This window comes from Zootermopsis nevadensis, unplaced genomic scaffold (genome assembly GCF_977971745.1).
Source record: "Zootermopsis nevadensis isolate Lab colony 2312 unplaced genomic scaffold, Znev_1.0 Znev_ptg000002l, whole genome shotgun sequence".
In the NCBI taxonomy this organism is placed as follows: Eukaryota; Metazoa; Arthropoda; class Insecta; order Blattodea; family Termopsidae; genus Zootermopsis; species Zootermopsis nevadensis.
Genome location: NW_028259134.1, coordinates 2,414,915 through 2,429,462, shown reverse-complemented (window position 1 = coordinate 2,429,462; position 14,548 = coordinate 2,414,915). Strand labels below are relative to the sequence as shown.

Below are 14,548 nucleotides of genomic sequence, written 5' to 3'. Positions count from 1 at the left end.
ATAACTTTTATGACAAATTTAATTATGTATCATTTTTATACAGGGATTCTTGGTTTGTCGGTTGGAACCCCTGCGCTATGTTATTGGGGTTCCGGCTTCAAATCTTGACCCAGAGACAGGGTGTCCTCACCGATGTTCATCGTGGGTTTTCTAAGTCCCTCTTGACAGGAATAGTACTTTATCGTACCATGATGCTTCGTTCCGCGAAATTTCAGCTTCGTTATTAAGGCTTTGACCGGGATGTTAAATCTTATGTGGTACCGCCTGATTCGACTTCTAATGTTTAAGTGAAGTGTTTTCTTCGCGGTACGGTCTGGATTCGTAAATATTATGAAGACGAGCTTCGGCTTCAAAGGGTAATTGGGTAACCTATCGTTCCACGCTAAACACACTTAAATATACCATAAATACAATAATTCTCTTTGAAAACTGATTTCCAGTTTTTAGGCAGTATTTTTAGGATCGCCATAAGGAATTACATGTAACAATATGTAACCCTAATTGTACATTAGTTAGAGCCATCAAGCCGATAATTACATGTAAAGTCGCTCGGCTGCAGTGTTCGTTTATGCAATTATGCAAAGACTTTAATTTAAAAAAATTGCATATTTTTTTAGAATGTCTGTTACCAGTAAAGTTTCAGTTAAGTGACACATCTCAGAATATCGCGTGGTTTCTGTGGTGTGATGTTCTGTACAGGATTCATAAATAATTGAATATTGAATAATTAATGTGTTGAAATGTTTCAAGGGAGGAAGACGGTAGAAAACCAAACTTTCGTTACAGAATGAGGAATGTGGGCCAGAAACTGAAATTGCTTTATGTAAAGCTCAGTGACACGCATGTAAATACACACACCTTTAGTAGGTGTTTGGATGTTAAAACACCGCTGCATATTATCGTATTTTACTTGTATTGTCACAAAAAAACATTTGTCGTGATCCCTAACAACAAATTTGTGACAAACATTTGTTTCGATCTCTAGACTAATGTTTTATTTTGCGGGCTGTAGAGTGCAGCAGGATTGCAACATCTGCCTTAGTAATAACTTCGAAGTAATCATTTAAGTGAGTATATTTGTAACTTTAGTTGATGTTCCAGTTGTCTGTGAGGGTGACAGTACCTAAAATTGCCCTTCAGTTGTTATTTATATAAATTTATACGTAACTTTTGCTTATAGTTGTAATTTATATACGTGTTTGTAGCTTATGTTGAAAATATCAAAGAAGTGAAACAAGATATTCATATATTATAACAGCTTGGCGTGTGTGTATCCGACCTCCTATCCGGAAAATTTAGGTTCGAACCTAAGCTGTAGTTACTGGATGGAGTATATGATTTTTATTGTCTCTTTTAAAGTTCTGGGCTAAATTCAAATAGGCCAAGGAGCTTATTTTATTTGTACAATTAACCAAACAGCAAATTTTATGATTTGCAACCTATGAATTTTATACAGTATTATAAAATGAACTACAAAACAAACGAAAATTTATGAATGTGAATCCTCGATATATTTTTGTATCACAATTTAATTGAATGAAATAATCCAAGATCAATTACTAAATCTATGCGCTGGTACTCAGTCGTGATATATCCCAAGCTTACCAATGAGAGGAATGATGGAGCCACATCGTTAAGCCAGCCACGAGATCCTTTTATGCCCCACGTTACGGAATTTAATAACCACTTGCTACAGAGTAGGTAGCTCATAATAATATATACGTAGTCTCCACTCAGAATTCTCGGCTGGTCAATAAATTCCGCGCTTTTACGTAATTCGAAGCCACTCCCAGACTTCTAAACATATTTTTCCAAAATCCACTTTAATATTATCCTCCGAACTTAACCTAGGTATTTACCGTGAACAAAAAATATCGTCTTTGAAGCCTGTACTGAGCCAATCAAATCCAGTACACAGACTCGTACATTAGACCTGTTTCTGTGAGATCCATTTCTTTTTTAAAATCCATCTACATAGGGGTCTCCCGAAAGGTCTCTCCTCTACAAGTGCTCCGAGAAATAGGTTTCTCATTTGTTCCAAGTTCGTACTGTCGATTTCATACTCTTTGATTTAATCGCCCTACTAATTTTAGGCTAAGCGATACTATCGAATTGTGAAGCTCATCATTGTGTGATGTTCTCACATAAAACGAAACTTCATTAAGAAATTAATGAAGATATTAGCAATACCGGGACCGACTTGTTAAGAATGTTCTGATGTAAATAAAACGAACGTGTTTGATCAGTCATCTTACAGGATTTTATATATAATCTATACCTCATGACGATTATATTGGTTGGTATGATAGTCTCTCATGTTAGTGTCCAGATTCCCACTGCCTCCGTTATTTGAAAATAAAACCACTTTTCTTTAAACCTGTAACATCGCTATAACAAAGGAACCTGCAATATTGTCAAATCCTTACGTCCACGTCTCTAGAAAAAAAAATTGTGAGGAAGGTAATTTACGTAAATTTAGTGAATTATGAGCTAGTTCTGGTCCTTTAAGTCACATGTTTTGAATCAATTAAGGTGAAGTTGGTATTGTGCGTCTCGGCATGGAGTTTACCCCAACCTACAAAAGGAAAAATGTATTATTTCATTGTTTGGATCATTGTGTGTAACTGTCTTGCTACATATGATTATGGCTATTTGCTCGTTTTTCTTCATTCTTCTATTCAATTGATGGAAACTGAACAAAAAAAAAAAATAAGTGACTGACATCCTGATGATATACATGTAACTATGTAACAACGATCCTAAATTGTGAGACAATTGAAGCACAACAACCCCATATCCGCTTCAAGCCTACGTAATTTTCATTTCGTACAAACGTTATCTTTTTTTTTGTGTGTGGATGACTGTTTATTATTCGCATCAGCGACTAGAACCATTGAAATGTTATGGAAGGGGGGGGGGACAGGTGGGGTATTGCTTGCGTCATAAGGCAAAATTGGTGATCTTTATTACGGGTCTGTGGTATTTCTTTTTTGAGGTCTTATACACAACGGTATTCTTTTTCACTTGCATCGTTGCGTATATTAATTCCCTTTGAAAAGAAGGCAGTTTCCTGAAACTTTCCACAGAGATGAGCTGTTTTATCACAGTTCTGACAATACGATCAGGAGATCTTTTGAGATTTGCTCATCATTCTGTGTCCTGAGTGAACCAAGATCGAAGTCCAGTCAATGAATGTTTGTATTTATTGTAAAGGAGTGTTAATGCAAAAATGTTCTTCGTTGTTCATTCCCACCCGTTATTATCAACGCCAAATAACTTATGTGGTTATAAGACTTAAGTAACTGAACATAAGAGACAATTAGAATAAAATATTGTCGTGTATCATAATCCTGGACGTGAAGGGGGGGTTAAAATTCGGCCAGACACCTGTTACTTTGACCAGGGGTTCTCAGAATATGTGTCCCATATCCCGAATGAAGCCAAAGGAAAAGAATTATCTTACCCCATGGAAAAGAAACTTGAACAACACAACAAACATTTGTAATTTTAATGGAAGATATTTTATTTTTATTATTTTTAAATGGTGGACGTACGTGAATTAATTTTAAAATGACTCGTGGCACAGAATTGCTCAAACCTCCCGTGTAATTAATGCAGTTAGTATGTAAATGAATGAAAAAAATATTATACCTGTAGAAAGAATCTGTGTTACCCTGTTCTCTTGTAGAGGTCTTCTTAACTGAATAACACTAGTCTTGGGGTTCAGCAGACGGTGATCACGGAAATATGAGGACCGGGATTCGAGCCCACTACGCTGTTATTTGTAGACCGAAGACAGCGAGGAAATTAGAAGCCTAATATAAATGCAGTACAGAGGTGGACATTAAATTTAACAAAAACAAAATATCGATTAATCCGTAAACATAGACAATTCATCACTCGAAGGAAATGTCACCACAAGACATTGATAATTATAAAATAATTAGCTACGAAATTTAGTGATGATACAGAACATTATTCGAGACATCTAGTGGCCGATCGAAATTTATTATAATATAAATTTAATAATTATGGTTGTGTAAACATACCGTATCGGCATTACACAAAAAGATATTTTATTTTAAGATTTACAAGGATAAATTTTTAGGTTTACAGCTGGTAACAGAAATGTCCTATATTTTACGAAACATGACAGCCAGACACTAGATATTACCGTGCGCCAGCTGAATCCAATTCACAATCTCACCCGCAAATTGTTTAAAAACAATTTTAATATTATCCTCCGAATTACACCTACGTCGTTCCAGCGTGTTTTTCCTTTCATATATTTTAATTAATATTTTGCAAAAACTTCTGATCTGCTCCATGTGTTGTTAAAGAGATCAATTTATAAAACTATTAATTACGCAATTTTTCTTTTCTACATTTGTAAGAAGTTGAAGATATGTCAACCTTACGGCGGGAGACAAAATTTTACACCCATATAAAACAAAAAGTAATATAATAATTTTCTGTATTTTAATTTTTACTTTTCTGAAATAGGATACCGAATATTTCAAGCATTTCCCTGATACTAACGCGTTCATAATTTTCGGTGAATGTTATTTTGGTTTGTTACTGCCATTGAGGAAAATCTCAAACACAGGTTCTAGTTAAATTACACCTGCGCTGGGATATCATAGCATTAATTAACGACGCACGTGGTCACTTGATAGATTTATTGCGCCAGATTTAGTCTGCTGAAGAGAAGGAATTGTCACTGATGTCAGAGAGAGAGGCAGCTTATGCCACTATCGCTGATTCGTCACGGGCAAGAAGACAAGTTAATTGCTAACAGACTGACCGACTGTACAAAGCATGCATCATCGTCTGCGTACAAGACGGGTGTAACTCTCTAAATTAAAGCAACAGGCCACACTCTCCCCCTTGAGCTCTGTCTTAACGACAGAATAATTTTCTGGTAATCCGTAAGATGCCCTTAATTGAAACGTAATTTGCATTGACTTAAGCCCTTATTGTAGTAAACAGGAGATTTTAGAGTCGTGTTTCCTTGCACAGAATTCGAACTTTTAACGCACAAATAATTTTAACCTTCAGGTAGTTGATTAATTAGTGAAATACATTACTATATTTGCATAATACATTTACACAAATTAATCTGTAAATTTTTTTAAGTTATTTTAAGAATATGTAATGTAATGTAACATATTTTTTGGTCCAGAAACATGCTGGCTGAAAGTAAGAGGAAGGCAGAAATTAATTAAGCAATTTTGCATCACAGATTTTGAAACCGATATAATATTTCTCTTTTATGCACGAATGAAGCCTTGAACTCCACTCTGGAAAGAGACTGCAGATTGAGGCGTGTTTCAGAACAAAGACACAGAGTGAGTAGAATGTTTAACGAAGACAGAAGAAATAACATACGCATAAATAAAATTAAATAATAATAACTTACGCAATATTACATATTTAACAACTCTTGTTTGTGAGGTGATTAAATTGAGGATAACAGGGTGGTCAAAAAGTGTGGCACGCATGATTTAAATGCGAAAATCATTTAATAAGTTTATTCTGGACTCCGCAAAGTCTTCCAGCTTCTGGAAGTAGTAGATGGACGATAAAAGTTAAATTGACGTGAGAGGAATGGGATTTGAGGATGTGAACTCAATTGGACCGACTCGAGTTGTGATACAATACCAGGACATTGTGGCGAAGTTAGTAAATCTTGGGGTTCCATAAAATTGGGTAATTTCTTGGCTAGACAGACATCTATTAATTTTAAAGGGGGCCCGGAACTGTACAATCAGTTTCATTGCTTTAGTCTTATGTGCTGTGACAAGTTTTATATATATTTGTCACTTTATTACAAAGGTTTTTATATGTTTAACATTGGTGTATCAGCTTTATAGGTTATATAACTCTGAATGAGGAATAGTAAGGTTGTTATGGTTGCTTGTGAGAGATGTTGATGTTGATGGTTGATTCTTAATTATTTAACTTCTGTCGGAAAATGTTTTATGACATAAAATATGCTGCAGATGGCAGGATTACATTAAAATGTATCTTAGATAAATACTGTACGTGACTGTTAAGTAAATGCCTTCGACGCAGGCTGCCTTGTAGGCAGGTGACGTTGGGCGCATGCATTTATTACAAAGGGATTTCTTACGTGTCTGTGATTCTTTACGATTCTCCGCTGTTCGTGATATTGTTATTAATTTATTTGATATAATAACTTCCAGTGTTATAAAGTATTGCCAATTAAGTTCACATCAAATTACAACGAGCACGACATTTTTCGGTCAGCTTGTATTAGAACACGTGACTTCTCAGGCAGCATACGTCACAGGGATATTCGTAACTCTTGCGTACTGTGGGACTGTGTGGGGAAGACCCATTGGGGGAATCGTTTGGACATGGCAAATGCCCTTGTTTCATAAACGATCTTAAATTCCTTGACTAGCTGAGCTACCATCATCTTCCTAATAGACCCACTCTTCTCCATTTTTGTAAAAGTTGTAATGTTCAGTTTGCAGGGTTTAATACAGACGCTGGATAAAGCCGATAACAACAAATTCAGTTATTATTATTATTATTATTATTATTTAAGTGACACAAATATTTGGTGTGAGTGGGACGCATATGAATTTTCCTTGTTTTGAAGTCAGACAAATTTTTTTCCCCTCTAACTTCACGAAACAGAATATTCCTTCAGCAGTTGGTACTTGCTTGTGAGCTGAAAAGATGAAAAATGTCCTCCAATTCGTTGTCTGCGTTGAACTTGCGTTCTTTGTAACGTGCACTTTGGGGTGTTATTAAGAGTGTGCAGTTGTATTTATTATTATTTTTAAAGATCCTTTTTTTTTAAAATTCGACAGTACAGCGTCTATGATGTGAATAGTTAATTATGGATTGAAAATGATTTGAAAGGAAGCGGTTATGGATTAATTAAGGTTCTATACCAGTATTTACGTGTAGAGACTGAGAAAAGCTAGAGGAAAACTCAGGATGAACGGTGTTCGGGGCCGAGATTTTAAATACAGACCTCTCGAATATGATACAGTAACGCTCAAGTTTCGATTATTAAGTTGAAGAATCGAATTTTAGTACACGAAGTTACGAAAGCGGCGTTAAATAAATGAAGGATCACATAAAACACATTTGCTCGGCGGTAACACATCTAGAAGTACTTGGTTACGTTAACCGTTTAACCAAATCTTTCTAGAAATTTTCCTCCCTTTCTCTAGAAAAATTCTAGGAAATTGAAAGAGGCAGACTGGCGGACGTTTTAAGAATACAGTATCAAGTGAGATTTCTCGTAAAAACCCATCGGTGCCAGAGCACAATCTCATTGCATGGGCGATCTAAAATCCACTGTTGTAGAAGAATTGTGTACATACGTCACTTTTGGTTCGAAGTAGTGCAGCCGATCGTCTCGATAGCTGCGCACGCCCTCTCACGACATGTAATAGTCCGCCTACTGCCTCTACAATTAGCTTCCGTTCGGTCATTACCTAATTACAGCAAACCATACTGGCAAGGCCGCTACCACTCGAAATAAAAATGGAAGACAATGGCAAGATTCATGCTTAATGTAACTACAATAATAAAAATTAATATTCCTTTTGTAATGTAAGAAAGATACTAAGGGCGAGTCGAAGCGGGCGGTAGAATTAATATAAAAAGCATAACGAAAACGAAGACGTAGATCTATATAATAGAAGCCCATAGCATAACTTAATTAATAGCCGGCCCGCTTCTGAGAGACTAATTACTAATTAAAATGACTGGTTTCATGTTCCAACTTCTATGTCCATTAACTTTGAATCGTCAATCAAAATTCGACAGACTAGTTGGAACGAAATTCGTTATTACGAGCTTCGTGTGTGTGTGTGTGCATTAGTAGTTCGAACTAAGTGAGCCTATCTGTGTTTTAATGGCTTAATAGATCAGAGCAATTCAGGCAAGACGTGCACTTCTGCGTGGCTCAGCCCTAGAACGCTTTGATCTTCCGTCCGAATGCAACTCATTATGCGAATGTTTGTCGTTGCTGATGGTCTGACCATCAATCAAGCAGGTTTCACCGCCGTCCTTGCTGAATATTTAAAATATATCTAAATCGCGATTGCTTTAACAGCGGAGGAACTACTTTGGGGCCGATCTGTCAGCCTCAGAGCGTGTCTGTCTGTGGCAGTGAGAATATAATTCATATCTTTCCCGGGAATTGAACCCGGTTCGTCCATCCACAACAGCTTCCTCCCACATCTAACATGATTATTCACTTAATGCGAAATAATTTAATAATACGTAAATTATATGCAACGAACAAGATTTGAATCTTCATTCGAGTTACAGTGTGTCGGTTGTGAGAAAAGAAAGGGTTTACATGTGTTATTCCACGGTGTCCTAGATTCCGATTTCACATTTCACATATCCGCTTCTCTTCTCACTTAAACCCAGTAAATTATTTTATATCTTAATTGCGTCATGTTTGTGTTTTATTGATACAATATTTTTATTTTCCGTCTATACACAAACTTAAAATAATGTTGTTTAAAATTACTTAAAATTATAACATTCTCAGTAGATACTGCATCTTGTTACATTTTTTGTATCGACGACATGTTTCAATGTGTATACATCATCATCAGGTCGATCAATTTTAAAAACTGTTGTACATCTTGCGTTGCGTATATTGCTTTGTTTGATTTTAAGTTTTTGTCTCTTCCTTTAAGTTTGGAGGTTGTGCTTGGATGTTTTATATCTGTAAAATTAATTTTCAAATCGTGATTTTGGATATTGACATAGGAAGTTTTTAAAATTTATTACAATTGATCGACCTGATGATGATGATGTAATACACATTGAAACATGTCGTCGATACAAAAAATGTAACAAGATGCAGTATCTACTGAGAATGTTATAATTTTAAGTAATTTTAAACAACATTATTTTAAGTTTGTGTATAGACGGAAAATAAAATATTGTACCAGTAAATTATATCGCTGATGATTTATGAGTACATTTTTCTGTCAAAATGTGGATAGGTTTACAGATTAGAATGAATTTGAGGTATACAATAAACAAAACAATTCAAGATATAGTATTTTCATAGACTTTCACAAGATATTTAGACACCAAACATGTTTTATTATTTGGTAGTCTAAAGCCTGGATAATTAGACGGACGGATGTTCGCGATTAAACGTTATTTAGATTAAAACACGTTCTTCTACTTTTCTAATAATAGAAATCTACAAAGTGTATGTAACACGTAAATGTTTCGCTCTGTAGATTTGTGTAGGGGTGTTGCAAGTAACGTTCAATGAATTCTTAAGTTACTCACTATATAGGAGTGAATGACTAGGTTCAAGCTCCACTCGCTTCACCTCAGTAAAAGATCCTCAGGACCCAATGGACATGACATGTTTAAAGTCAAGCCATTCCAGCAAGTGATAAGTCGAAATACATTTCCGGTGCGATCCTCTCAATAACAAATTTCAGCTTCTTCTCCTGTGTTTTATAGTCTTTAGGTAAGTGATAGAACGTCATTGTTATAGTTCAAATATCTTGTTTTTTTACGAGTTGTTCCTGTCCAAATTATTTATTTTATTACAGTTTTTTTGTAAAAGTAACGTGTCTTAGAAACGAGTCTGAGGGTTAATGTCACTCGTAAGTAAAGTAAAGTTTGTCCCACTATACGCCATGTAGGCGTTTGGGGGGAGTGGAGGTATAGATCCTCTCTTCCTTGACCTCGGCACTAGATGGGGGTGAGTGGTCAGCATCACGCCCCGGCCGGCTTTACCCCCGGGAAAGGACCCCCGGTCACTCGTACCGTTCGGATTTGTTACAACACGCTTCTGTCGATCATTTATATTGTGATGCAATCTCGTTTATAATTTGTATAAGGGACTTTTCACATAATTTTGTCGCCTCATTGATTGAATTGCTGGTTTATTCACGTTATTATGAACTGTAAGTTAGTTACGTGTGCTTATATAATAGTAATGATATGTAGTAGTCAATTGGATTTGGCTAAGCGTATGAAATTTAAATTTTCATGGTGTTGAAAATTTGTATTATGGTCCTCTGGTTTTGACGTCTTGTAATGTAAAACTATTAAACCTGGCAATGTATAGAATGCCTAAAGTCAGTAGGCAAAATATGAAATTCAGGCATTCTGTGGAATGCCCAGGGCATTTTATAAAATAAAAATTAACAGTTTATTTTATACTTTACCTAGGTATTCTACAGAATACCTAGGAATTTTATAAAATGCCCCAGATTCTTTAAGTAAATTATATAACAAAGAAGTTTCTATAACACGATTTATAAATTCTTATTTTATCTTTTATATTTTCGAAAACTTAATATTAGACATTTTTTTATTCTCAAAAGTTTTATTAGGTTAGGTTAGTATTGTTAAACACATAGTTAATTAACAAGGCAGTTAATTATTTGACCCACATTTCACAAGAATATCCTGATTTTTGAGACGTCACGATATAGAATAGATGGCCACAGCTTTCAAAACTATCTTCATTCTGATAAAATCCATTCAATTAAAAGCAAGCTTGCGGTATGAAAATGTGCCGGTCGTTATGGATAATAGCATTTCAGTATAAAAATGAAAAATTATTCTTTCTGCTTATTATTACAAGTAATTAAATGTTATCATTTAACCCAAGTTGTAATGTTAACGAAAAAAGATGTTATTGCACTTTGTACATCCTTTAGCGGAAATGACTTGTGTATTGGCACGGAAATGGACTGTGATTTTAACTTTGCTGCCTAGAGTATGACCATATTTCTATATCCCAGTGATAGTCAACTTAACAGAGTAATCTTTGGGGCTATTGAAATACCCGTGAAAGCACAATGTCTTCTGCTTCTGGTTTGTGGTTGGGTAATGGACGACCTAAATCCCATCCGAAACAAATGTAAAATTGTCCTTGGGTACGGACGAATGGTCAGCGTCACGCTCCGTCCACTTTATCCACAGAAAGAGCCTCAGTATCTATTGTAATTTAGACTGATAGTAGGATATTTTGCTAGCGGGAATAGAACCCCGGTTGTTCAGCCTGGACACTGTCAAACTAAATATTGAGTTTATGCTGGATCAACGTCTCCAGGTAGAGGCTAAGAAATTTTAAAAATAGATAGCTTACTAGACCTAGATAGAGATGGTAGGATGACGTTAAATTGGTCATAGAAACATGGGGGGTGGAGATTGAGTGTAAATTAATGTGGCCAAAGATCTGGTGGGACGACGGTGTTAATGAATATATTAATTAAATTTAAGGTTTACATGCGTCGTGTTTGTGTTTTTTGATTAAAATATATAATAAAATTCAGGTCAATACACAAAACAATACTTTATTTAGATGTTAAAATTTAAATGTTAACATCTAAATAAAGTATTGTTTTGTGTATTGACCTGAATTTTATTATATATTTTAATATTAATTAAACTTTGGGGTTTTAAAAGCTGGGGATTCTGTTTACATATTTAATATTATTTTTTTTAAAAAAAAGGTCCTGCACCACTGATAAGAACCATCGTTTATAGCGTCGATTCCTACATAATTGACAAACACACTCCATTGCAGAAGGGTCCTTGTGTGACCAGCAGGTCTAAAAAAACTCTAAGTAATTGCAAAAATGTCTAGAAATAACTGTAATTGTTCCAACACGAGTCCGGTCTGGAATATGAACATGTTTGCATGTTTACTTTGGGCGTGTAGAGTACAGCCTGGCTTTTAACCGCAATTTCGTGGCATTGCAATATAATAATTACATGAAACTGGAAGGAATTTTTGTTTCCCTCGAATAAAAACCAAATACAACCGTTCAACAAAACTTTTATTTCTTCTAATGTTACAATCATACTCCTTAGATGAGAACATTAGTCACAGTAAATATATTGTTCTTCTGGTTTATGACGTCGTGCGGACTCGTAAGCAGATAATCCTTCTTCAGCCCTGAAGATGAAGACAGCATGTTTCTCCTAAACATTTGTGTCTACCTGTGATTCATAACCCTGATGACCTCAATTTAACATTAGTTACTGTATTTCAGTAACTGTACCTGGCTTATATTTCAGACTTGCTTATTTATTACGGTTCTTGTGCTAATGACAGGATAGTATTTGATACCCGACCAACATTCACGTCATATGTTAGTATGAAGCTGATAATACATCCCAAGCTACTGTTTTAAATATTATGTTTGGTGTGAAATTTATTGTATTAATATTCACTATTTTTCATTCCGATTTAAGAACATACTGCCACCGGGTAAAAACCCATTTACAGTTAATAATAAATAAATAAATAAATAATTTAACTTTCTCTATGTGAAACAAGATAACCCTGAGCTTCGATTTTGTGAAGACAAACTTAAATCAACGTTTATCAGAACTGTAGTCACGTATATTAGCGGACAGACAGATTGACAGAAGCAATCCGAGACACTAGTTATTCGGTAATAAGTTTCCAAATAATATTCGGTACTCTGAACCCTAAAGATGGACACATCTCTCTGACAGTTAATTACATCTCTGATTAGAAGAAGTCTGACGAAAGTAGGTCAGTGTAATAAATAATTCGATGCATAAATTGCAGAACGTTGCCTTCTAATAAATTTATGTTCTCATGCAGAAAATTATTATAAATTAAATCAGTTTGTTTGAGAAGACGACAGTTAACACTCATCCGAGTTAAATGAAGTTGAGAGTTATAACGCTTCAGAAGATGAGTATTTCTGTGAAACATAATGAATCTTCACCGCCGTTTCTCCTAAAATAAACACAATAAGAACATTAGGGCTAAATGTGCTTCATGACATAAATGAAGCTTAACGTAATAATAATTATATATCCTCATCTCATCTTCCAGAGGAAGGCACCCTTGAGCCCGAATACATTTCGTGAAGAATTTACCCATTAGGAATGGTATGTCACGTATGTAGGCTCGCCACACGGAATCAAGTGATTACATAACACAGAAAGATACTATTTGTGTCTAGCTATCCTCTCCCTTCTTCTACAAAATGGTTCGCATAATTCGTTTCGTAGAATATGTTTATGCGATTAAAAGTCGACGTAAACTTTCACAGTCTCGTGACATTTTTGAATCTTACTCCCAGTGAAATAAATGCCGAGGAGATTATTTGGTTGCAAGCTGCAATAACAGATTCGTAATACTTAACTCGCTCTTTAGCAGATATTAATACTGACCGCCGTGACGCAACATTCCAGAAGGCAGACATCCTGATAATCTCTGCCGTGATAACCTGAAATTTTACCGAAATATATAATTTTATCAGAAAACCCCAAAAAATTTAGCTGGCCCAGAATTGGGTTCAGTGGTGACATTTTTAGAACGCTGTAAAAAATATATCTTTCGGTTTAATTTTCTAGAATTTATACATGAAAACTTTATAAAATGTATAGTAAGTTTTTTTATTCTTAGCTTATCGGTAACGTTATTTTTAATTAATTACTCTGCACATACGTTTTTTGTATAATATTTTCCACCAAATTTAGTTTTACTTTGGAATTCAGAGGCTGGCCAATCTCGTTTCTGAAATATTAGAGTTTTTTATATATATACTAATCTTCAGAGAATAAGAATGGCCTAATGGCACCATGCAGTTCTTTATCCGTTGACGAAGTTAGCTAATATTTGACAATTGTATATAAAATAATTTACTTGGTATTAAATGTGCTTGACTCTTTAAAACCTAGCGATAAGAATCTACTACCTGTTGTGTCATTCAGTATCTCTGTATTTTACCTACAGAGTATATTTATGAATTTCGTATGATTCTTAGACTAAACAGAGATTATTTTTCCAAACAGTATTAACCATTTGAGCTGTGTAATGGAGAGGCGTTTGGATTTCTTTGCTGTGATAGCTGAAATATTTAGCTCCGGAGTAAAAACATAGTTTTATTTAAATAAATTTCGAGCTTCAAAGGAATGAATTATAATATATCGTTCGATCTTCGTGTGTTCTGTCTTTCGCCATCTTGCCCTGTCGCAGATAATCAACAGTAGAAAAAAATGAGCTCATCACGATAAGATTTCCCTCACGCTGTCCTTTTACTGTGATGAATGTGTTTGTGTGTGTGAGTGCGTGCGACAATTAATGCTCCGTGTCCCATCATGCATTGCTATTGTTACTGCCTGCCATGGTCAGATTGCCATGACTTTATAATGATTCCTGGTACGTACAGGCATCTTGTCAGCTATCGCTCGCCTTAAACGTGGGATAAGAGTGAACCATGGGCGAGTTACTCAATAAACACTAGGTTTTAAAACAGCTGTTGCAGCAGACACATGCTAAGTAATTAAGGCTGTATCCAAAAGAAACAAATGGTGCAATGGTGTGCTCCAATACACACATTTTCCAGATGCACCATTTTCTTCTCTCGAAGAGTTTTTAGTGTTTCCCCTTTGTTTGTTTCTTGTTTATTTAAAACAGCTTTCAGTGACTGACACGTCGAATGATGTGATGATTAATGAATTGGAAAGAATGTGGAATTAAGCGGTCAGGGCATAATTTTCGGTTCTTCCCCGGACG

General features: G+C 35.2%; 2 long non-coding RNA genes across 2 annotated transcripts in view; one reads left to right on the top strand and one right to left on the bottom strand.

Moving 5' to 3' along the window:
- LOC147875029 (uncharacterized) overlaps nt 1-14,548 on the top strand; it is a 336,681-nt gene that overhangs the window by 252,021 nt on the left and 70,112 nt on the right. The gene's annotated exons all lie outside the window — the stretch shown is intronic.
- LOC110828392 (uncharacterized) overlaps nt 11,809-14,548 on the bottom strand; it is a 120,212-nt gene continuing 117,472 nt past the window's right edge. The window contains exon 3 of the long non-coding RNA XR_015537611.1: nt 11,809-12,760. This is a non-coding gene — a long non-coding RNA (uncharacterized LOC110828392). The remainder of the gene's footprint in view (nt 12,761-14,548) is intronic.